The sequence below is a fragment of the Numida meleagris genome, chromosome 4 (assembly GCF_002078875.1).
Source record: "Numida meleagris isolate 19003 breed g44 Domestic line chromosome 4, NumMel1.0, whole genome shotgun sequence".
Lineage (NCBI taxonomy): Eukaryota > Metazoa > Chordata > Aves > Galliformes > Numididae > Numida > Numida meleagris.
Window position 1 is genome coordinate 71655846 of NC_034412.1, and position 23211 is coordinate 71679056.

General features: G+C 42.5%; 1 long non-coding RNA gene across 2 annotated transcripts; it reads left to right on the top strand.

Moving 5' to 3' along the window:
* Window positions 5359-21761, top strand: LOC110397733. 2 transcript variants are annotated; one of them, XR_002437946.1, is made up of 4 exons: window positions 5359-5443; window positions 7195-7329; window positions 14351-14608; window positions 20976-21761. It is a non-coding gene; the product is annotated as an uncharacterized LOC110397733 (long non-coding RNA). The 2 variants fall into 2 exon arrangements; XR_002437947.1 differs by lacking the exon at window positions 14351-14608.

The window sequence follows — 23211 nt, forward strand, 5'->3', positions numbered from 1 at the left end:
ATGCAAAATATTTCTGTTGGTTTTGGACTGACTACTTACCATGGAACAAAAACTGTGCTTTTAATTTGGCTTCTAATTTGTTCAGTACTAAATGATGGAGAGATTGACTAGGTGTGGCAGAGGCAGAGAAATCTTGACTCCTGTGAACTGCCACATCTGCATTTAAAGCAACAACACACAGAAGGGGACTAAGGAAGAAAATGTGGTTCAGATTCACCATGTCAGGAACAAATTAAATCACTGTGGTAAAGGATCCAAAGAAAAATGCGCTTGGAATTACTTATTTGCTGAAGCTAGGATTTGGGGTAATAAGTAAGAGGTACTGGAATTTCTCAATAATCAAGATAAATTCAACATAATTATCTCATGAGTTTTCAGGACTAGAGGGATCAGAATGCTAGAGTATTGAATAAGCTGTTTAAGAAGGCAAAAGGAGATAAAAGAAATAGTGTGAGAGGGGTGACTTTGTGTGCAACCCAGTGGCTTATATCTGCCTAACTTAAAATCAGGAAACGCAGGATCTTAAAAATGTAGTGCAATACACTGATTGTCACAGCCCAGGAACAACTAGGAGTGGACAGAGTTGGTCTTATTAATAACTGTTTTGATCCTGAAGACAGGATTATCTACTACTACTTGTGGGGAAAAAAAAACTGTGCACTTACAACAAACTTTGTTCTTTCAGAGATTTTTGCTAGATTTCATTTATTTACCTGCAAAACATCACTAGAATAACATTAAATACTAGGTGATAGTACTATAAAACAAATGGTATCAAACTTAGCATGGAAGAATTCTGCTGATGATAGTTAAAAATGAATGTATCCACTAGACTGGAAAATGGGTTTTCTCAGGAAGACATGGTCATGACCTCATTATATTAAGTATAGGTGAAGATAGGGCAGTCTGAAATAGTAATTTTTATGAGTTTTGTTTTGAAAAGGCCAATATCCCAAAGCCAAGGTCTGCCCTTAATCAAGTTGAATGGGAAGAGAAATGTGTGAATCGAAATTGGAAGTTTTTCAAGATGAGTCATCTGAATGAACAAAATGTTGTTAAAAGAAGCTGTATGGCGAAGACAAAGTAGAAATGTGTTCACATGCATACAAATGTGTTTAAATATGTATATATTTGTCTACACATATCTGTATTTTGGGTGAGTATGTATAATATATAGGTGTGTATGTGGGTGTGAATATATAGTACATTTAAATAAAGCGTGTGATTATATATTGGAAAAAAGAACTAGAAAAGGAGAGAGAGACATTAGGGGATATTTTTGTGTTAGGAGATATGGTAACTACTAGTAAAGGCTAGAGCAAAATCTATTCATATCAAGCAAATGGTGTTCTGAAAGAGTTCTTAAGTTGCATAAGGTACAAAACGTAGAAAGGGTGTAGGCCCAGAAGGGGTTGAAGGTGTTAAAACTGTTTGTAGGACAGTCTTGGATAGCTGAAATGTTCATTACATGTTTCTGGTTTATGTTTGGAAAGAAACAAGATGATGTTACATATATCATGTGAGGACAATGTATTATTTTCCAGCCCATCAGCAATTTAGAGAATGCTAGACAACACCTACTTTGGGCTAGCAGCTTTGAACCAGAAGATCATACATGACCTGCAACTATGCAGCATTAAAATAATAATTAAAAAAAAAGGCTGAGGAATTATCAGGCCTACTGGTGTTCATTTTTAATAAATTTTGGGATATTTGAGGAATTTGCTAAGAATGAAAACATGCTTATGTTTTGCCAATGTTCTCAAAGAACAAACAGGATAATTGTGATAACAGCAGTATAGCTAGCCTGGCCTCACTTCCAGGAAAGTAACAGACAAGCTGATAAAGGAATTCAAGTAATAAAAAACAGGAATATTATTAATGGCAGCCAATGATGTTTTTATGGGACATAGGTCTTGACAGGTAAACTTGGCTTATTTTTTTTTTTAAATAAAGTTACCTGTTTGTTTAATAAAGTAACTCTATGGGAATAGTAAATCTTGAAAGGTGTTCAACTCAATATCCCAGAATATTTTGCTCAATAAATGAACCGTTTTGCACTCTTGTATATGCATATGTAATGTGGCTGAGAACAGATGTGTCAAAAGTAAAAAAATATATGATTTAGAGCAAGCATAATGCATGCACTGGTACGAGATGCAAATACTGGATGGGAAGGGATTATTCAGCCAGCGAGGAAATGTGAAACATGGATTGATTATGTTAACCTTTAACAGTGTCATCAAATTAGCAACAAATTGTCCGTGTGCTTTCACAAGCACAAATGCTTAATTCCCAGACCAAGAGACAAGCAAACTCCTCACCTTTTGATTCTTCAAAGCAGGATGGGATGCTATCCCAGAAAGACTCCCAGTGGGACTAAACCCAGGGCAGAGAGGTGCACACAAGGTGCAGAGCAGGGGACATGGCAGCCTTTGACATGCAAGAAGTTGGGCAAGATGACCTCCTTTTCTGTTCTAATCTTGAAGTCCTGGAACTGTTCCGAGGATATAAGCCTGGCTGTGAAAGTCCATGCAAAGATGGTCTGTACATGGTGCATATCTGTACAAGCTTTTAGTATGGATGCTTTACTGCATCTCAAACAATTCCCTTTATTGTCTCTAATAAAGTGTGGGAGAATGGGTGAGATGCAGGGACAAAGGATAATGGTGATAAGACAAGGGGGAATGGTTTTAAACTAAAAGAGGAGAGATTTAGACTAGAATTTTTTTTACTCAGAGGGCAGTGAGGCAGTGGCACAGGATGCCCAGAGAAGCTGTAGATGCCCCATCTCTGGAGACCTTCAAGGCCAGGTCGGATGGGGCCCTGGGCAGCCTGATCAGGTGGGTGGCAGCCCTGCCCATGGCAGGGAGTTGGGTCTGAATTATCTTTAAAGTCCCTTCCAACCCAATTCATTCTATTATTCTATGATTCTATGACATGCAATTTTGTGCCAGAGATTTCCTTTGTAATTAGGAACAAGTCACTAAGTTTCTGTGCCTCAGTTTACCCCCTTTTAGAAAGCGAACCTGCTGTTTTCCTCAGCCCCTCCCTCCATGCCTGATGCTGGAGAGATCTCCAAAAGGTACTGTGCAAATGCTTTCTTCCAAAAAAAAAAAAACAACAACCCCATGCAGGTAATTAAAGAACCAGAGGATGGCACATGGCACAGGACTGATGTTTCTAATGCTTCCATCTTGCAGAAAACATTCACGTTGCCTTAGTCAGAAATCCACCCGTACTGTGAACTTTGACAAGATAAATATAATTGTCAAGGGATTGGTTATGCAACAAGCTTGCTTTGCAATTTAACTAATGAATGTGCTGAGAGCCCAGATCAATCTTTTAACTTAAACAATTTCTCCCAGGGGAGAACATATACAGCCTGGCTCTCTGTAATATTATCCCCTCACAACCGCCAGAGTGACTTTGCCACTTCAATGTTTGTTTTGCTTATGTATGTATAGCTCATGTTTTCACAGATTTTTTTGGAGGAGGTGGAAGGACTGGAGGCTTCACTTGAGATTGTACAGCTGGATCTGCAGGATTTTACAGTCAGGGCTCTTGCTGATGGATGCTATGAGAGCTCTTTGGTGCAATTATTTTAGCTGCAGGTATGACTAGGCTTTGTCCAGTCAGGCCATTTTCAATTCTGTTCTCTCTCAGCCCAGAGAAGCTGTTCATTTCAGAAAACGATAGTTCTAATTCTGTTCTAATTCTAGTTCTAATACTACTTGTTCAGTAACTGAGAACGAAAGATTTTAATCCTGTGGCTTTAATTTCTTTGTTATGTTCATAATCTTCTTCTAGAAAATGTAATGGTGCAGGATACAGAAGAGACAGTAAATTCTTTTGACAGGAGAAACTTGACTTCACAGAGTAACGTGCACCGTGTAAGAATCTCACTATCTGTTAATTGCACCAAGTAGGCCAAATTTGGAAGTCAGCACCCTATTTAAACTGCCACACTGTAGAGAACTGCTAACTTAACACTGGTGATTAATGACTGCAGAGTCCATAGTCCCACTTCCAAGCAAACTGTCAATGGCACTCAGTCATCCCAAGAGAGTTCATAGTACAAGTACTTGGCAATGTTTCCCTTTATGTTTTGTGATCCAATTCACAATGCTGATTTTCTGGAAAGGGGAAACAAGAAGAGGGACTAGACATGAAAACACTGGCCTTCATTCTGGAGTCATTTCTACACCACATTTTTTGCCCCAGCATTGGTTCCTATTCTCTGGTATGCCTCTACAAACCAAAGCATAGATTTCATGCCATCCCACATGACCACATTGGATCTGATACTGCTATATATGCCTGTGCCAAATGTGGGTGTGACCTCCCACCATTTACTGGAGGGAGGTCAGCTTCACCCCAACAGTCTCATCTCCTCCTGGCTGGTCTGTCCCCACCACCCTGAGCTCCTGATGCCATTCCCTATGAACCCCTCCCAACCCCCTTGCCACCATCCATACATGGCAGACAGGGTGGGGGTTTATTTTGCCATTGCAGGGACATCATAGAGATGCTCAACAGCACTTGAGATTTCTTGTGCACTTGAAAGAGCACCGCTCAGCCCTTTTGTGGGGTCAGGAACATAACCCGTGCTGAAGATTGGTCTTGTGTTTCCTATTTGTAAACCATCTGCTGACTGGCCCAGGGCAAGGGCTGGAAAAGGAGTAAGCAGCAGCCCGCATGCCCCATTTGCTCTGACCTCTTGGAGCTCCAGAAGGCAATATCAGTGAAGGACAGCATGTCTGAAGGAAACAGTGATCTTTTCAGAGCCTGACACAGACGGTATCCATTACAATATTATCATCTAACATTTGATTATTACAATTTTCCAATGCATGCTTGCACAGCATGTACTGCCAATGGATGCAGCATATGCTGAAATCACTTAGCTGACATAAATAAACATAAATAGGGCTTAATACAATGGAGTTTATGGCACGTTGTCCTCCTGGAAATATTTTCAGTAGCAAAGCCTGGAATAGCTGCAAATTAAAAGGCCTGTTCTTACACCCATTTTGCATAGGCTGAGACAAACTGCTCAGATTTGTTTTAAAATTAAACTAAGCAAAACATCTGACTTCTGCAGTGTATAAAGCTAAACCAGGAAATTATAAGTTTATGAATCCAGTCAGATCTACAAGATACTACTGTCATTTCAATGCAAAAGAATGAATCGTAGTAGGAAATACTCCCACTTTCATATGCTGTTGATAAAGAAACTCTAACAGAGCCTTTAGCCAGCCATAAGCAAATGAGGGAGTCTGTAAATAGTGGAGTAAATGAGCTGCAGGTGAGAGGAGTTTTTTTGTGTTTCACCCTAGAGGGTGAAAGGGTTTTAGGAGAGGATGTTCTATTGAAGGGTGTAGCTTTCCAGCTTTTAGGTTCAGAAGCAATAAAGTAGCCTTCTGGGGAAACAGTTTGCTTGGTAAGTAGAAGGAAGTACTAACATCAAATTCCAGAGCATGACTTTGGAGAGGAATGGGTGGCTAAAAGGGCTGTTTGGGTGAGCAAGATAGTGGAGAGTCATTCTTCTGAGCAGAGTTTGAGAATGAAAATAGGAATATGTGTTGTGAGATGAGAAAGGCTATTTGAGCAGTCCAGCAACGCTGGCATGAGAACAAATGAGTTTGAACTGGCCCTTAGTCTGGAAACTTATAAAAGAGTCCCAGCAGTGGGAGGGGGGTGAAAACTTGGCTAGTTTCTAAATGGAAATGAAGTCTGCAACTGGGAGCGACTGATGTGGTCCCCTGCAACAGCAGGGCTCTGGGCTTCCTGACTGAGGCGATCAGCCTGGAAGAGACCTCCCCTGTGAGGAAGGATTTAAGCACATGCTCTGCTCTGAGAGGATGTACTTGCTAATGTTTTAGCTTCTATAGCTTAAGTGTGTCTTTTAAAAGTGTATTACGTATGTGTAGCTCAATCTTGCAGATAGCCAGTGTGTGGGGCTTGTATTATCTCGCCTTGTGACTTCTGTGGGCACCTAGAACCTGTGCAGGCTTCACGTTGTACCCATTGCATGGGCAGAGCAGTGCACAAACTCCAGCATGGGCTTTGGGTGGTAATTCACCAAGCACCATGGGCTGGCTCGGTAGACCCCTTTTACATCTCCTTGAGCAGCCTGGGGCAGAGGTGCTGTGATGGGCAAGAAAGCAAAGGCTGCTGCAAACAAGGCTGAGAGCATGGCTATCACGTGTGCTGGTAGGACCTCAGAGGACTCTTGATGATTTCTTAAATATTTAGCAAGGGATTTTATAATCATAAGTAGCAAGAATGCTTTTAAAATACCTGTAGGGAAACAAATTTGCACAGAATGAGTTGGAGGCCAAGACCTGATAGTCATAGATGTTTACATGGGAGGCTGGGTTTTTTTTTTTCTGGCTGTTTTCAGTGTATGCTGTGGTTGACTACAAATCTATCTCCAAAGTTGTCTTGCTTCCCTCCTTAAGAGAAAATGCTCACGATCACTGAATTCACTGTGCTTATTAGTGATTCATGTAGCTAGAACATCAGGGTTTCTTTTCCTCTACTGGAATCACTTTTTAAACAGAAGAACATTTTGATACCACTGCCATCATAATTACCATTCACACTTAGCTCAGATATCTGTACATCTTATCCCTTCCCTCATGGATTTTTCCCTTGGAAATCACTGGTTAAGAGGACTTAAAGTAGTCTTTATTTACAGATGTTCAGATAATTATCAGAGCTTGTATTTCTAGCACCTGATTCCCTGGTTCTCAAATTGCCCTGACGTGGCTCCCTGCTCCACTGCTGACCCCCGGTGTGGGAACAAGGTGAAGTTGCACCTGGCAGGGCACGGAGGTGGGCCCTGCCTCAGAGCTCACAGTCCTCATCCTCATGCTCCAGGGGAAAGCCAAGACAAGTCTTTTGTTTTAAAGCAATTTTTGAGAGATTTTACTGAAGTTTACTGGTTCAAATTGAATCTGATTGTAAGGCTAAAAGAAGAAAGGAAACACAAAGCAAAGCCAAACTTAAAATGGACTTTGGCATATGCCGGAAATAAAAGCCAAAGCTTCAAGTTATACTGTTGTCTGAGCAGCCTGCACATGCTCTGCTTGCCTGCAGAGAAATAACTGGGAGGGTGTGGTTCTCTAAACCTTGAATTGCTCAGGTGTATGCACTTCAGCTTTTATTTTGCCTCCTGACATGCCATAGGCTGCCCTGTGTGACACAGCTGATGGCCGCTCTCCTGCAGGGATGGAGCTAAGCTGCATGTGGCCCTACTGCCAGAATACAGTGACCATGCACCAGTGGGACCCAGCCAGCACAAGGCACAGCCAGGCCAGACATGTGAGTTTCAAGGCTTGCATTTTTTTTTAACTGATATTCTCACTTACTTACTGTTTAGTCCAGAGAAGCAAATGTGCAAGGAAATACTCGGGCAAAACAAACAGCTCCCATTTAGGGCAGTGGGAAGGGGATCTGCATCTTAGGAAGTCCTGCACAACAAGGCAGAAGTATTCCTTACAATGTCTGTCATCAGTTCGGTCCCCTCGTAATCTGATGCAGGGATTAGATGAGGTTGCTGTGTTTCTTGGTAGCTGGCGTTTGAATGCTGCTTACTGCCTCACTAGGGTGCAAGAGTGCCATGCTTCTTTCATCACCTCTTAGTTAGATGTGTTGTCTTTATTTTGCTAGGAAACACTCTGTCTTCAATAAGGAATGTTAGATCTAACCAATTACCTGTGGAAACGTGCCAGTCTTATTACAGAGGCTTTAGCCTAGTGTTTTGTTCAGCTTCTGGAAACCTGTTTCTCCCCAGAGTTAAAACCCCAAAAGTCTTGTGGAGCCATGGGAGGTGAACCAAGGTTAAATTCACTCCTGCTGTGTCTTGCAGCTTGAGTTTAAGCATGTAGCTGCAACTGAGGTGAGAGAGGGAGAGCTTCCTTTAGTATTTTTAGCTCACGTTCTCCTCCACTTATTTATACCTAGTTCAGTACTGGTATGTGCAATGGTTGCAAAACTGTATGTGTTAATTTACGTACTCTCACAAAAGTTTCATGTCTATGGATGTGCCTGACCATTTTTGTCAAAACAAAGCCCATGTACAGACATGCCAACACAGAGGTCAGGATTGATGCAAAGATGCACAGACATCATCACACCCTGAAGGATATATTTAAAGTACTTCACAAATTCAAAGCTAAGCACATTTTGAGTGTTTTTAATTAATAGAGATGGACTGCTAGCTTTAAGCTGCTGGATATTTAGACATCTACAAAGGAAAAACATAACTCATAACATAAACGTAAGTGCTCACATTAGACTTGTAATTCACGCTTTTCCCAAATGCCTGATACAAGAAGAGGGTTCAGCCAGCAGCAGGAAAGGCAAGGGTAGAATACCTTAGGTGATTGTTCTGGTAACTGTATAACGTGGCTGTTTCTTCACAGTCTCCTACAGAAATAGGTTAGAGCGCACAATCTCTGTTTGTTACACCCCCCACACACTTCTTTTCATTTGCTCATTCAGTGTCACAAAAAACACAGTCAAGGTGTCTTCACCATTTTATCAAAGCAGCATTGTCTATTGTCTCCTCTTGTTAGAAAAGCACAGGAATTACCTTTAAATAAAAGCTAGGATTTGCCATCAGGCATTTGGAAAGACATTGCTTTGCAAGGAGTGGTATCCCCAGTTCTCCAATCATGTTTACTGAGACTGAGAACTCCTCTCAAGGAGGCAAACTGTTACTAATTTACTATTTTATACTCTTCCACTCAAACCTCAGAGGCCATGTATATTTTCCAGAAATATAAATTGAATCAGTCTGGGGAATCTTGACTCTTCATCATCTTTTTCTTGCCACCTGAAAATACTTTCCTCCTGCTTCTAATTAATTCTACTTTTCTGTGGTCCTGTACAAGTGTCCTCCTGTCCCTCATGTGAGTTCTACTTTTTGGAAGGATGTCCCGAGCCTGTGTGTTTGAGCATTAACTGCATCAGGACTTCATTGTAGCACAGACTTGGAAGGAAGAATGTCACTGGCTCTGGACTGCAATTGCCTATCACAAGAAGAAATTGATTTGTCTTTTGGAAGAGGTTTGAAGGGGCTGGCATCTTCCCCCAGAATAACTTTTCTTTTGCAAAATGCAAATAAATCTTGCACACAGAATGAGATGACAGATTAGCCTCATTTTGCTGCAGACTAGGAAATCAGGCAGTATTGTGTTTCCAGCAGGAAGGTAAACCTCTGAAGGCTTTCCAGATGCAGTCTCCTCCAGGCTGGCTGCTGAAGGGCTGCAGCCAGATATTTCTGGAGCCCTCAGCTCTGTAGCCTGAGCTGGGGCAGGCAGAGGCTGCAGCTCATTTTGGGGGGCTATCTCTGAGGCCAAAGCCTGTGAGGGGTTTAATGAATTCTCTTTCTAGTTAAAATGGACAGATACTGGTGTCACATAAGATTGCTGGTTTTGCACTTGTTTGAGATGCAAAGCCAACTCTTTCACTAGTGTTTTTGCTCCTAGAAACTGGAAGGCGTGATGACTGACTTTCCCCAGGCTTTAACCAAAGGCTCAAGCTGAGTGTTTAAGAAAGGTCATTACAAATCCTGTGATTTGAGGGAACTAAACTTGAAAGGAGAAAGTTTCTCCTTTGGTAAACGTTCAGGGAATGGTTTGCAGGCAGCTTAGGTTGAGTGCAACCACCTCTGACTGTGTGTTGCTGCCGTCCCTCTCAATATTAACATCAATTACTCCTTGACAAAGAAATCGATGAGCTAAATGTCCTGAAACTTCCTACCTACTCAGCAGTCCATGGCAGCGCTCTCCTTCATCCTTCTGTTTTACTTTAATACACCTTTACCATTCTTCTTAAAACAAAGAGCTTTAATAAAATGATATGTTTGCATGCACCAGCAAGTCCTTACTAAGAGGCGACAGCTACTTTTATGCCTGGACTAATGCTTTTTTTCAGAAAATGCATTTCAGAATGCAGGTGAATTTTGGTCTGATATTGGATGTAATTCTAGTTCACTTTCCAACAAATACATGATCTCAGTACCACTGAGATACCGATGTTTAAAGAAAAAATATGGGTGATGCTGTTGTTTCATTTGCTCTTCCCATTCAGAGATGATTTTTGCTTGCAGTTCCTTGTGCTATATATTTAACAGCACCAGTTCACACAGGATTTTGCAAGTAGAGCTTTGTGTCGGAAAGCAACTTGTAACATAGCTTTGGTTTTTCATAGTTTCAGCCTGAGGAGTAAGCTGACTGTACTACTGCTATTTAGAAAAACGCTGTAGTCTTAATCCAGGTAAAAAGCATTGGAGGCACTGTTGCAAGCTACCACTTGTAGGAAGAAGTTCAAATCATATCCAAAATTCCCCTGCCTGCGTGCATGCAGCAGGTCACATCCAAGCGTGTGGTGCACACCGGCAGGAAGCAAGATGACTTAAGCACATAATTCCTAATGGGTTTCTCATCATGGGAGTAAGCAGCACACAAATAATCTCACACCCATCAAACTGGTTCTGTATGCAGATAATAATTCAGCTGCAGAATTAATGATCTTCCCCAGCTAGTGCCACTCTCGTGTCCTGGCTGACAAAACCTTTGTGAGCCTGTTCATTTCAAGGAGAATAGTACAAGACCATCAGCAACACGTGTGTTAATTAGTATGGACCTTAGGTCGGAGTTCCCACAAAGCCCCAATTAAAGCAGCAATGACTCGAGACCAGTGAGTAGTACCATACATAGGGTTGCTGTTTCCCAGCGCTGAGCAGATGAGACAGAAGCAAGCTCTGGAGGATGTGATGGTAGCTGTGAGCCCAGTCACTGTCATAAACAAATTTATTCACTGAGATTTTTGTTGAACAGAGATCTTAGTCATTATCCTGACTCATGAGAGCTGGACAGAGCTGCTCCTACTACCCAAATACTTCTTGTTTCTTCAGTCTTTCCCATGTGGGAGTCAGCTATAAGCTGTAGTGCTCAGCTTGCTCCCAGAGGAGTAGCAGGCTCTATCGTCAAATATGAATGGGCATTGTCAGCACTATTTAATACAAGAGATAACTGAGTGAAAGACAATACAGTATTTGTTCAAGACTCAAAAAGCAAACAGTGTTAGGACTAGAAAACAGACCACTGTCACTGGGTGTTGGGTTCAGCCTCCTCATTGTGCAATACGTTTTCCCCCTTTCAAGCAGTGTATTATTTTTAAATGTGAAATTCAGCATTGCAAGAGCTCACAAGCTCATTGGAACTTTTTCCCCTCAGTCCCTGAAATGTCTCTTTCCAGCTGCATGTTGCATACCTGCCCATTATTTAGGAGGTTTTCTGTGGGCTGTGTTACTCCGAAGTTGCTGAAACCTACTTGGTGACCAACCTGCCTGAGGTTGTACCCACCCTTTTGCAAGTCCCTGCATGTGACCGGGCCCTGAAATGGCCATAGTAGGAGTGGGTGACAGGGAGTGCTTTTGGATTGAGTTACTACAAAGGGCACAGTGCCATTGATTTGTACAGTTCTTTTTATAGGAATGGTTTTCCTAGTTAGATTTTTTTTTAGTTTTGTTTTGGTGTGTGTGTGAAAAGATGAAAAAACAGTAAGATACATAATCTAAGTTATAGAAATTTACAAACTTGTAACTTAAATTATAGACATAAATGCTATAGTTAGATGCAACATAAGCAGCATTAAGATACAGAAGATTAAATCCTTCCAGGTGCACTTTCACAAAGTAGAGGATGCAGCCCACTGACAAACCTGAGGGTTTTTCCCTCAGATCACATCTAAGACCATCTCTCTGGCTCCCTTGTGACATGAGAAGCTGGGCATCAGCCCCATGGGCACACAGCCCTGCAATGTTGGAGCCCTGCTCACCCAGCCACGCTGTGGGCTAATCCTAAAAAAGGTTCCCACAGGGTGTTATGAGAACTGATTAAGCAGTTTGTAAAGCATTAAGAGACTCCTGGATAAGAGGAGCAGCTCTAAAGGCACAGTGTAATTAAAGCAGTGCTTGCTTCATAATAAGCTAATAGTAGAGTTATCCATCATCTGTTCAGCACTTTATTGTTATTAAATGTTATTTCATGGTCACATGTGAGGAGATGCTGCTTAGTCTGAGGGCACTACAGCTGTGGGAGGAGGGTCTGGGGGAAGTCCTCCCAGGAAAACTTGATGGATGGTTTGGAGATGGGGCTAAGCCACACTGGCTTTTGAAGGAGTCACCCCCTCTGGCACACATAGACATGTTCGCTTAGAATCTTCTCTGATGGGTGCTTGAAGGGAGATAGCATCAGCGTAGGCAAATGTCCCCCTGTGCCGATGCTCTAGTTCTCACTGAGTTTTGGTGAGTTTTTCCCATATCACAAAGCTGTGAGTGAGTCTGGCAGGTCATTCTTCATTGTTACCAACAGAAATATCACTGCAAAAATGCAATAGATTTGGTGCCACAAAAGAGATAAAAGCTACTTCAAAGCCTTTTATTGGGTGCCATGTTTGAGTTTATATTTTTCATAACTGCTCTTGGTCCTGCAGATTGGGAATTCAAGTACAAAGCTTACCTGATGTCTAAAGACTCATCATTTTCAGAGTGTGAGAAGCAAAACAGTTTAATCAGAACAAGCAGGTTTTCTTGAAATGGCTTTAAACTAAAAGGGGAAATTTAGATATGTTAGGCAAATTTTTTTTACTTAGAGAGTGGTGTGCACTGGCACAGGCTGCCCAGAGAAACTATGGATGCCCATCCCTGGAGGCACTCAAGGCCAGGCTGGATGGGGCCCTGGGCAGTCTGATCTGATGGGTGGCAGCCCTGCCCATGGCAGGGGGCTGGGTGATCTTTAAGGTCCTTTCCAAACTAAGCTATTTTATGATTGTATGTCCCTTATCTCTCAGCCCCTACAAAGTGGCAGCAGCTTGCAGGCACACTGAGGGTATTCTTTCTCCAGCATGCCAGGGTCTCTGAGAGGTTTGCCATGTTCTTTAAGCTAGGCAACCTGGAGAATGGCAGAAGGAAGCATCATGCAGGAGCAGCCATCTTGTTCTTTTCAGAGTGGATAGGTACTTTTGGCCTTGGGGACATAGCAAGAAGAGTGTTAGCTGGTTAGAAAGCCAGAAAACAAGAGCCTAGGAGGAACCCTTTTTGCTTAGGAAGGTACCTCTGTTGGAGATATGGGCCTTCACAGTGTCAGAGTTGCCATGCACAGTAAGGCATGTAAGTCAAAGAGAGGAAGGGAAAGAGAACAGGTTTTTAGATTACATATCAAGGGTTCTATAGGTGGAAGAATTAATGACCATTATTTCCCTGTGGCTTTTCTAAATGATGTTACTCTAGCATTGTTTTTTCTTGAGTGCTGGGTTTGTATAATTCCCTTCTCTGATATCCAGTATGATTTAGGTTCATTATGCAGCCTTTCATTTTGTTGGAACATTACTTTTTTTCTCTTTGCTACCCAGCCGCTTGTGGCAATGGTGAAAATTTAATGTGTATGGTGAATCCTGCCATTCTGTCAGACTTTTGGTGTAAATGGAAAAATGGATCCAAAAGATATTAGGGAGATAAAGAGAAACGTTGAACAAGGAGACTTAGAGAGAGAGAGAGAGAGAGAGAGAGAGTGAGAGAGAGAGAGAACAAGTACAAAACCACTCTATTTCTTTAGGAAACGGAGTAGTAGCAGTGTAATTCCCCATGGAGTTAACATCAGTTGACTTTATGGCCTTAACACCAAATTCATGCAGAAGGTAAAAAAAAAAAAAAATACAAACAAAACATGGAATATAACACATTTTACCCTTTATTCTGCATTTGCAAGACTTTTTGTCTCCCTGTCATGACGTACCCTGTGTGGGTCCCTATATGCCAGGGCCTGGGCTGTATGGATAGGAGAGCACCAGGCTAGAGCCCCCTGTAGCTCCAGAGTGGTCTGTGGATCCACATTTCCTCAACCTGAAACAGAGGAGGAGCATGGACAGATGCATGTCCCCATTGCATCTCTGTCCCCAGCAGCAGATGCATCTGCAGGGACCAGGGACAAGCACCTTCCTGCAGTTTGCATGGATCCTTGTACCGACTCCTTGCTACCAGCACCTTCAAAGACAGCTGGGGTATGTAGTTTTTCAGCCACAAAATACAGTTCTCTCATGAGGTCAAATGTCTAAGAGCAGGCTTCTGAGGCTGGCTGTCTTGCCAAAGTCAGCTAGAGCAATCAGCCAAATCAGAGAGGTAGTGCACCTTTTGTTACATAACTAGCCGTACAATTTTATAATTCAGTATGTGAAATGCTGATGGCATTTATTATGTCAATTAGGATGAGCACATGTTTAGGAAGCATTTAAGACTCAATCATAATCGCTCGCACCGTCTTGCTTTGGCCAGATGACTGACTTCCTCTGAGGAGGTAGAACATGTGCGCTGTGGAGAAGCAGTAACGTACAGCCTGTCTGTTTCGCTGTGGCTCTCCTTTGTGTGTGGAGTCTGAGCCTGTGGTTCTGGTATAAAGGGCTGGTCCAAGCCTGAGTTTATCAAACTTCAGAAAAAGCAAGAAACTGGACTTATTACCTCCACCTATACAGCGCCTGATTGCTTGAAGCATGCTAGCCACAAGTCTTCTCTGTCGTACTACCTTCTGCTAAGGTAAGCTCACTCGTAGGATGTGCTTCTTCTGAGTGTGGGAAGGTTAGCTTGCCAACATGTACTGCCTTATTCAAAAGCTCTTTTTGGTCAAATCTCATCCAGCTGTTCTTAATATCCTCAAACTACTTCTGGGCTGGAATTTCTCATTTCAACATGCTGAGTAAAGTTTTGTATCCATGAAATTGTCAGAGAGAGCAATTCATGTTTGTGTGGGCGTGTGAGAGACAGACAGATGAAAAGGCAGGACGTATTTCCATACATTCCAAACAGAAGTTTCAGATACCTAATTCCACAACAAAAAAAACCTTTTTCCAACACTGGTTGATTCTGTAAATTCCAGCATGAGCCACAGAGAAAACCATCTTTTCAAACAATCTGGTTCTAGTTTTTAAAGTTATTGTGTGTGCAGCACAGTATGATGTTTCTGTTAGGTTTCACAGCTTGAGCGACAACTTGAAAAGTTGGGGTTATTCACCTACTGTACTGTACTGTCGGATTTTTGTATTCAGTTGGAAATGTCTTTCATCGCTAAAGGCTGCAAAGTGCTTTGATTCTCATAAGCTCTGAGAAGGAATTTTTGACTAATAATAACTTCGAAAAATCAGCAGTCTTGATAGCTGGGGCCAGGCAGAAGAGAGGTTGTGTAGCTCCTGTTGGTTGTCTCAGAGATGGTCTGTGCTGATGCACTGAACTTTTAATTACAGGTATTTTCCTCTAAGAGCCAGCTCTAACAGTCTTGCTTAGAATCCTAAATTCTTATCTGCTAAATCAATATTTCCAAGATCTCTGACTCACCTCTAGTTACTGAGATTATACCTGGAGGTATGTGTCTCGTCTCTGACCATTGCAAATCTCCACTAGAGGTGGTCTGCAACTGATTGCACTTCAAGCAGAGAGAAAATGCTGCGACTTTGCTATTGGTATAACAGATTTAAAAATAAGGAATGGGGAAAAAAAAAGAGATGATAATACACGTGGGACAAAGGCTGGTCCAATGACATTATGATAAGCTTTTTATGCACCTAAATGGTTTATAGCCTTCCTATGACAAAGTCTAGAATCCAGGAAGGCTGATTCACCTAATTGACCCAAGGTTAGTACCAGTTATTATACAATATTCTTTATCCAGATCTCTGGAATGTGAATTCTTGCGTCTTTGCATGGATGATGCTGTACAATACGTATTACTGCAGTATGGCTCATTGTGTGATGTCTTCCAAAACCGTTATCTAGTATTTTGAAACAAAAGGTTGCCCAATGGCCTCCATCATAAGTACTACCTTTAACAGGAAAATCAGTATAGCCCATAAAACGCTTCAGTCAAGTAGATGCAATTAGTAGCACAAAACACAGTGGCTGGGAGGCCTGCTAGCAAGAAAGATGGTGAATTGAAACAACATTACAATTTCCCTAATTAGAGGCAAAGAGTTTCATATGAACATTCAAACCTGAGGCCTCATGACAGAACTCTGAATATTAAGTGATTTTGCAACCTGAATTCTCACTGGGGCAGCTAGGGCTGGGCTCTTCTGAGCAAACTGCTCACAGCCTGGGGGCTCTGAGCTTCTGCTGGAGGGTCAAGAGATCTTTGGGCTCCCTCCTGGCTGACACCCTAGTGTGGGTGAGCCACTAGATGGGGACAATGCCCACAGCTCCCACCCTGCCCACGCTCAACTGCTGGGCTGAGGAGTCATGAAGGAGTTAACTCTATGCAGGCTAAAACGCAAAGTCTAAGAGTAATTTCATGTGGCTCCTTTGCAACATTAGGAAGCAAGAAGTCTGTCTCCTGGCTCTCAGCAGAACAGGTCGAGGATTTAGAAAAGGAGATGCTTTCCTTTGTCATTTGCAGCATGTTCACAGCTAGTATGACAGAGGAAGGCAAGGGAAGAGCACCTCTGGCAGAGTAATGTCATGGAGCAGTGTTGCTGTAGGCGTGCAGACCAGCCCCATGGCCAGACTGCGCCTTTCTTGTAGCAGGCACCCCCCTCATGCTGCGGAAGGACAGAGGCACAGTGTTGTTATTGTGGTTCAGCTAACAAGGGTAGGAGAGCTGCTGGCAGCACCTCCGCCTCCTGCAGTGCTGTGTGACGGAGAGAGCGCACAAGAAGGCAGCCTCTTTTGAGCAGTGGATAGAATATTTGTGATGCACGTGCATAGAGAGCAATAGAGCAGAAGCATTAATAAAATGTGTTACTTATATACACACTATTAAAAAAAAAAAAAACAACAACAAAAACCACCCTCATGTTTGGTAATCTTGCTGTACCATTCAGAAGCCATTTTCCATTCCCATGCCAGCCACCCTTTCCCTTGAGTCAAAGGATTTTGCTATTCCCAAGACATCTTGTTTGAAGTAAACTCCTTCCTGTCGTACAGCTTACTTCTGCTTTGCAGTGACCCTGCTCGCTGCCTTGCCTTTCACCATTGCAGATGTGAGCTGGTTGCTGCCCTTCCAAGCTCTGCCTTAGTGTTTCTTTGGTCCTTAGGTGCCAGCTGATTCCTCCCACTGCTAGCTGCTTCCCTGCTGCCTTTCACCACCCAGCTCCTTCTCTTTCAGCCCTGGCTGCTCAGTGTGCTGAAGTATTTTCCTCCTTTTGCCATGCTGTTCCCTGCAGCTCTTCCAGTGCCTAGTTAATGTTTGATGAGGTGTCCAGCCAGGTGCTGGAGGTTCTCTGATGGTTAGTCATGATTCAAGCTCTAACTTGCTTACATTTATTGTGGGGACATGAACCACCTGTGCAGCCCCAGCACACACAGCTGTCTGTGAGTTGAGGTTGAAGGTGTGGACACTAACTGCATATAGAAGCAGGACTGCTACTCATTTCCCTTCTTCTCCTTCCCCAAGCATGGGTCTCAAAGAGGACACTTTCAGCCAGGTAAAAGTTGTCTTTTTTCACTTTGCTGTGAAGCACTATCTGCCTGTACAGTGTTTCTTGCTCAAAGTGTGCCTTGTTACTGATGTTAATGCAAGATCAGCAGATCAAACTTAAATCCCCTTTTCCCTCTCTTTTACACTGCTGAAGAGGAACCATTAGCAAGGCTAAACACCAAGGCTTTAAGCTTCCTAAAAGGACATGAAGTAAATTATGTAGCTTTGTTATGACAATGCATAAATGATAAAAATAAAAATGACTGCAAATACTGCAAAGAACTTCTGCCTCCAGCCAAATTTGTGTCACAGCTTGATTCAGCACCCTCTGTGCTAACTTCTGGTGGTATAGTTACCTCCCAAAGACTGGCAGTGGTTATTTCATTGCTCACATCCAGTAATTTAAGAAGGTTTATAGTGGGTGACCACTGACCAGATGAGCCAGAAGAGGCTGATAGATTTTTTTTTTTTTTTCTCAGATGGATAATAACTTATATTATTGTCTACTCTAAGATTTCTAAATCACACAGGCTAGGAGACTTGAGTCCTCCTAAAAGTTCAATGCCTGTTATTAATTAACACGGATGGTTCTGATTCTCTGTACCGCAGCAAGTATTTGTAGTTTATGTAGACATTGTAAATTCAGATAGAGTTCCCCACACCCCCTGTTTCTTATTAGCAACACATTATTAGCATATTGGGCCCATAAAGTGTCTGTAATGTGACCAGGAGAGTCTGGAAACTTTGCAGGACATAGCACAGGGCAGAACTTATGCAGCTGTATTCTTATCCTTATTTCTTTGATAGTCACAGTGACCTTCTCTAATCATCGAATTGTTAAGGTTGGAAAAGACCTCTAACATCATCTTGTTCAGCTGTCTGCCTACTACCAATACTGACACTAAACCATGTCCCTAAGTACTACATCTACCTTTTCCTTAAAAACCTCCAGGGACAGTGACTCCACCACATCCCTGGGCAGCCTGTTCCAATGCATCACCACTCTTTCTGAGAAGAAATTTTTCCTAGTATCCAACCTTTCTTGTAGCGAGGGGCCCAAACTAAACGCAGCACTTGAGGTGTGGCTTCACCAGTGGGAGATGCTCAGCCCAAGAGGCTGTGCATTTGCCATTTCTTTTCCAGAGTGAACACACTAGGCCTGTTGTAAGGTAGCTTACATATGCTTTAAATTTTGTGTTTTATCTTAATAAGATTTATTCCACCTTGCTGCATGCCGACAATACCTTGAATATTTCAGAGATGGCTCCATCACTCAAGATCCCTAGATGTGAAGTAGCAGTGACCAGATCCCCTACTTCTTAAGCATCTGACCTCTTCCCAATTTCTCAGCCATTTTAACTACAGGATTGTTAGGAACAGACACAGAGCATGTCTAATTCCATATTGGTTCAGACTATCCTGAACTTCTACACAAGCAAGGGCTGCTGAGATCAGTGAACACTCCCCTCTCATTCTGCGAAATGCAGCTGCTGGCAGATCAAACACCAGCATGCAATCACCCCTCTTTGTGGAGAAGCTGGCTGACAGCTGCCTAGCAGGAGTCACTTAGGGGACCAAACTGCCTCCTGCTCAGCATCAACAGCTGGATGTGGCCCCCAGGACCTGGGTGTGATCAACGAAAAGACTGGTGTGTTCAGCCTGTGCCTGCTTTCAAAGATTCCTTAAACTATCGCTATGAAGTGCTGCATTCAGCACTTGTACAAATTGTATTCTTAGGGAAAAGTATCTCTAAATGATTCAAGCAAGACCAGAATAAAAATAATAATGCTCTATTGTTCAAGTTACTGTGATGTTCTTGTTACTTCTTTGGTATTTTTGTTCATATTCCTGTCGGCACGTATGGGCTACAAGTTTTTCAGTGGAATTTTTTTTTTTGTGACTGCTATGCTACTTCTGGAATATCTTTGCGTCTTCTTTCTTAGTTGAAGTTGTCAGTACTCTAGAATGATATCTTCTGTCTTTTTCTTGTTTCGTTCTGCTGTGTGTCACTTTAATAGAGCCAACAAATACTGTTTTTAATTCCTATATTAAGACAGCAGGTACAGTTGTTTTCTGCACAATTCTTTTCTTCTCAAAGACATGTACACAAAGTTCTGATAAATATTTTTACAAAGGGGAACATTTGCTGCTGCACAGAGTATTTTAAATATTCTATTAAAAAATTCATGTAGGGGATAATTTTAATTCAAGTGAATCCAGTGCTAATCAGGAGGCAGAGCGTACACAGACCTTAGTCTTGCAAGCAAAAAATGTTATTTTACACTTAGCATAATAGCTGCATAAGAATAGGATCTAACAAAGCATTGAAGTGAATGTTTGACATTCAAGCATCTGGATAGAGTTAGTAGGGCTATAATTTTACCTTTATGTCAGAAAATGCCTGCCATGTTGAAGTATAATTTCTCAGGTTTAGAGCCCAAGAGCTTTACATAAAAATAAGGTTTGTTTTTATTTTAAATGAAAATGTGCTCTGTCATAGTCAGATTTTTTTTTCATTCTTTTCCTCATTTGCCCTCAAATGTGGGTGTCTGAAGCTGACAAGTTGTCTCAGCAAATTAAGTCAAGCTGGAAGCAAGAGCACAGTGCTATGGTGGAGCAGCAAATAAGATTTACATTTTCAAGCAAGAGTAGTAATTAGGCCATTGCATATTTTATATCTTCATGTTTATTTTCAAAGGGATAGATCAAAATAAGCATAGATGTAATGAGACGTAAGTGCTCCAACAAGCAGTCAGGGTTCATCAAGTAAAAGCTACAAATTACTCTTCAGTTTTGCTGCCACCCACAGTGTTTACATCCCTGAAATACCAGCAGGCAGGTGATTTGGTCAGAGTTATAACTAGATTTGGGGATATAACACAAATCGTTAAGGGAATAGGCTTAATTTTTGTTCACTGGTTTTGAAAATCGGACAGATGAACCACTGTTATGGCAGAGGATGATCTGGAGGTCCCAGGCCATACGCCCCAGGCAGCCCTCCTTGTGGCTGTGTGCACAGCGTGGGCTCAACTCGCTGCCTTTCCTTCCAGTACCAAGCAGGTGACTCAGGCAGTGAGCATTCTCCTTAACCTGTGTCTCTGAACAAACACTGCAAGATTTGCCTATGCATGGTGCTGCTTTTCCAACAGAAGTTATGTGACCACTATTAAAAAAGTCAGTTACAACTGTTAGTTGTATGCTAACCTAAGATGTTTGACCATTAAATGTCTGTAGTATTCTCTCTCTTTTGATGTCTCTCTTTTGATGTCTCTCTCATTGATACTCAAAATGAGTGTAATTGTGTCAGCTGAGCTAGATTTAAGAGCAAAAAAATTCCTGGAGTTCACAATCTGCTTTTTCCTCTTTGTTTTGTCCTCCCATCACAAAGGTGCAATCGTTCCCTAAAAAATGCTGGAGTACTTTATATCCAGGCACATACCATAAATAAGTTCAGAGAAAACAATACAGAAGATAATTTTTTTGCTTTCTTCCCCACAGATCTGATGGCACATAAGCCTTGCTGCTCTCGCAAGTAGAAACCAGGTTGGGTGCTTTCATCTGCCCTCTTTTGAATTGCATCAATTCCAATTACAAGCCAGAAAGAGGAGGAAATGGAGGAGAACTGCCCACCACGCTGTGTCACCTGTGGCCAGGTACATTTACCAGAGGAAAACCACTTGTACAGCTACACTGAGGAAGTGGATGATGATCTGATCTGCCACATTTGCCTGCAACCTTTGCTTCAGCCATTAGACACGCTCTGTGGTCACACCTTCTGCACTGCCTGCCTTACGAACTTCCTCTTGGAAAAAGACTTCTGCCCCATGGACCGCAAGCTGGTGGCTCTCCAGAATTGCAGGAAGTCCAGCATACTGGTGAATAACCTCCTGGACAAGCTAATGGTTAGCTGTCCTTTCACAGAACACTGCTCAGAGGTTGTGCAACGTGGTCACCTCGAACAGCATTTCCAAACCAAGTAAGTTTTTGTTGAGGTGGTGAGGCTTTTTCATTGCTCTGTCTTTTCCTTAAGGAGATGGAAAAATATGAGCAATTAACACTGATTTAAATAGACTGTAAATGTAAAGACAGACTTATCAATTTCAGTCCCTGGGAGCACCTGTACTATCATGAGGTTAGAACTGAATTAGTATTTGATGATATCTCACATTTTTTTTATCATTAGCAGTTCTGGGCAGATATCTTGTGGTGAGCTGCATAATGGAAGCATGTATTTAGTCATCCAAAGAGATTTGTGAGTTTTGGGAAGCTGAGTTATCATAAATATTTCAGTGGTACTACGGCTTTTGTAATTGCCCTTTCTTCAATCCATTTTTGAATCACAAATGACCTACATGTGAAGTAGAGCGGAAGACATCCCAGTTTGATGCTGGCTTTTGGAGCTGAGGGCTCCTTCCTTCCAGGTGCACACTGGCCCTTGATAGCACTTGGGGGCTCACAGAGAGCAGCCCAGCCTCCATGGCTTCGCTCATTGTCACTGTGACTGGGACAGCCTCACTCAGAGGAGACATTCCCAGGGAGCAGCTAGTTCCTTTGCAGGAGGAGAACCAAAGGTGAGTCGCCCTCAGCACTACTACATCTGCCCAGGAATGTACAGACATCTTCCTCTGCAAGCAGACGCAGGAGGCCTCTGTAGGCCAGCATGCTCCTGGGTGGGTATGGTAGTGCTGATGGTTAGAGCATCTCTTTCCCAACACAGGTCTGGTCTGGACAATCTGATCCTTACTGCAGGTCACTGGTGCCAACAGCACCTCAGAACGCATGAGTAGAGGGCTGGAGAAGTGTGCTAGGGAACCCCATAGCTGGCAGTGGTTCTGTGACCTGACATTCATACACAACCCTATTTGAAGTGGAGACGCCATTTCCTAAAGCACCTAGATTCCTAAGAGGAATTTATTCTAGGTACTCACTGTGGAACTGGCTGATGGTGCAGGAGGTGCTGCCAACCATGCTCCACAAGGTGAGCTTCTGCTGTTAGAGAGAGAAATTAGCAGAATTACCTGCTATTTTCTGCCTCTGGTCAGTAATTCTCTGACATACCACAAATACAGATTTCAACAGTGATGCAGGTAAAGGGACTGACAGTCTGCTGTGAGCTGCTGTCACAGAGATTATGTTGCTCTACAGATTGGAACAATAAAATCTTCAGCCCCTGGTGCAAATACCCTTTCCTTTTGCTATACATGGGAGATGCTCTGAAAGTAATGCTTCCTATTTTGCTATGTTGGCCCATGTCAGAGGCAGATGTTGGTGGTATGGCAGTAGAAGTTGAACTTTCCCACCGTATTCTGTTGCATTTTGTTGCCGTGTGACAGATGGCAGCAGAGGGGCAGTCTGACGAAGTGGCACCTGTCATGGATGTGCGTATGGAGCAAAAGTGTGTCACTGAATTCCTCCTTATGGAAAGAATTGCACCCATTGGCATTCATCAACACTTGCTGAACGTTATGGAGACCAAACAGTGGATGTCAGCACAGTGAGAAAGTGGGTGGTGTGTTTCAGCAATGACACTGCCATAGCAGCTGTAAAGCAACAGGTCACCTCCACTGGTGCAGATTTTTACCAGCGTAGCACACAGGCTCTTCTTCATCACAGGTGAAAATTCCAGCTAATGATGGTGACTTTGTTGAAAAGTAGTGTTTTGTAGCTGAGAATTGCCTCTATCAAAACTGTATTATTGTGCTCTTTATGTCTGTTGTAGTTCCTCACTTGTCCT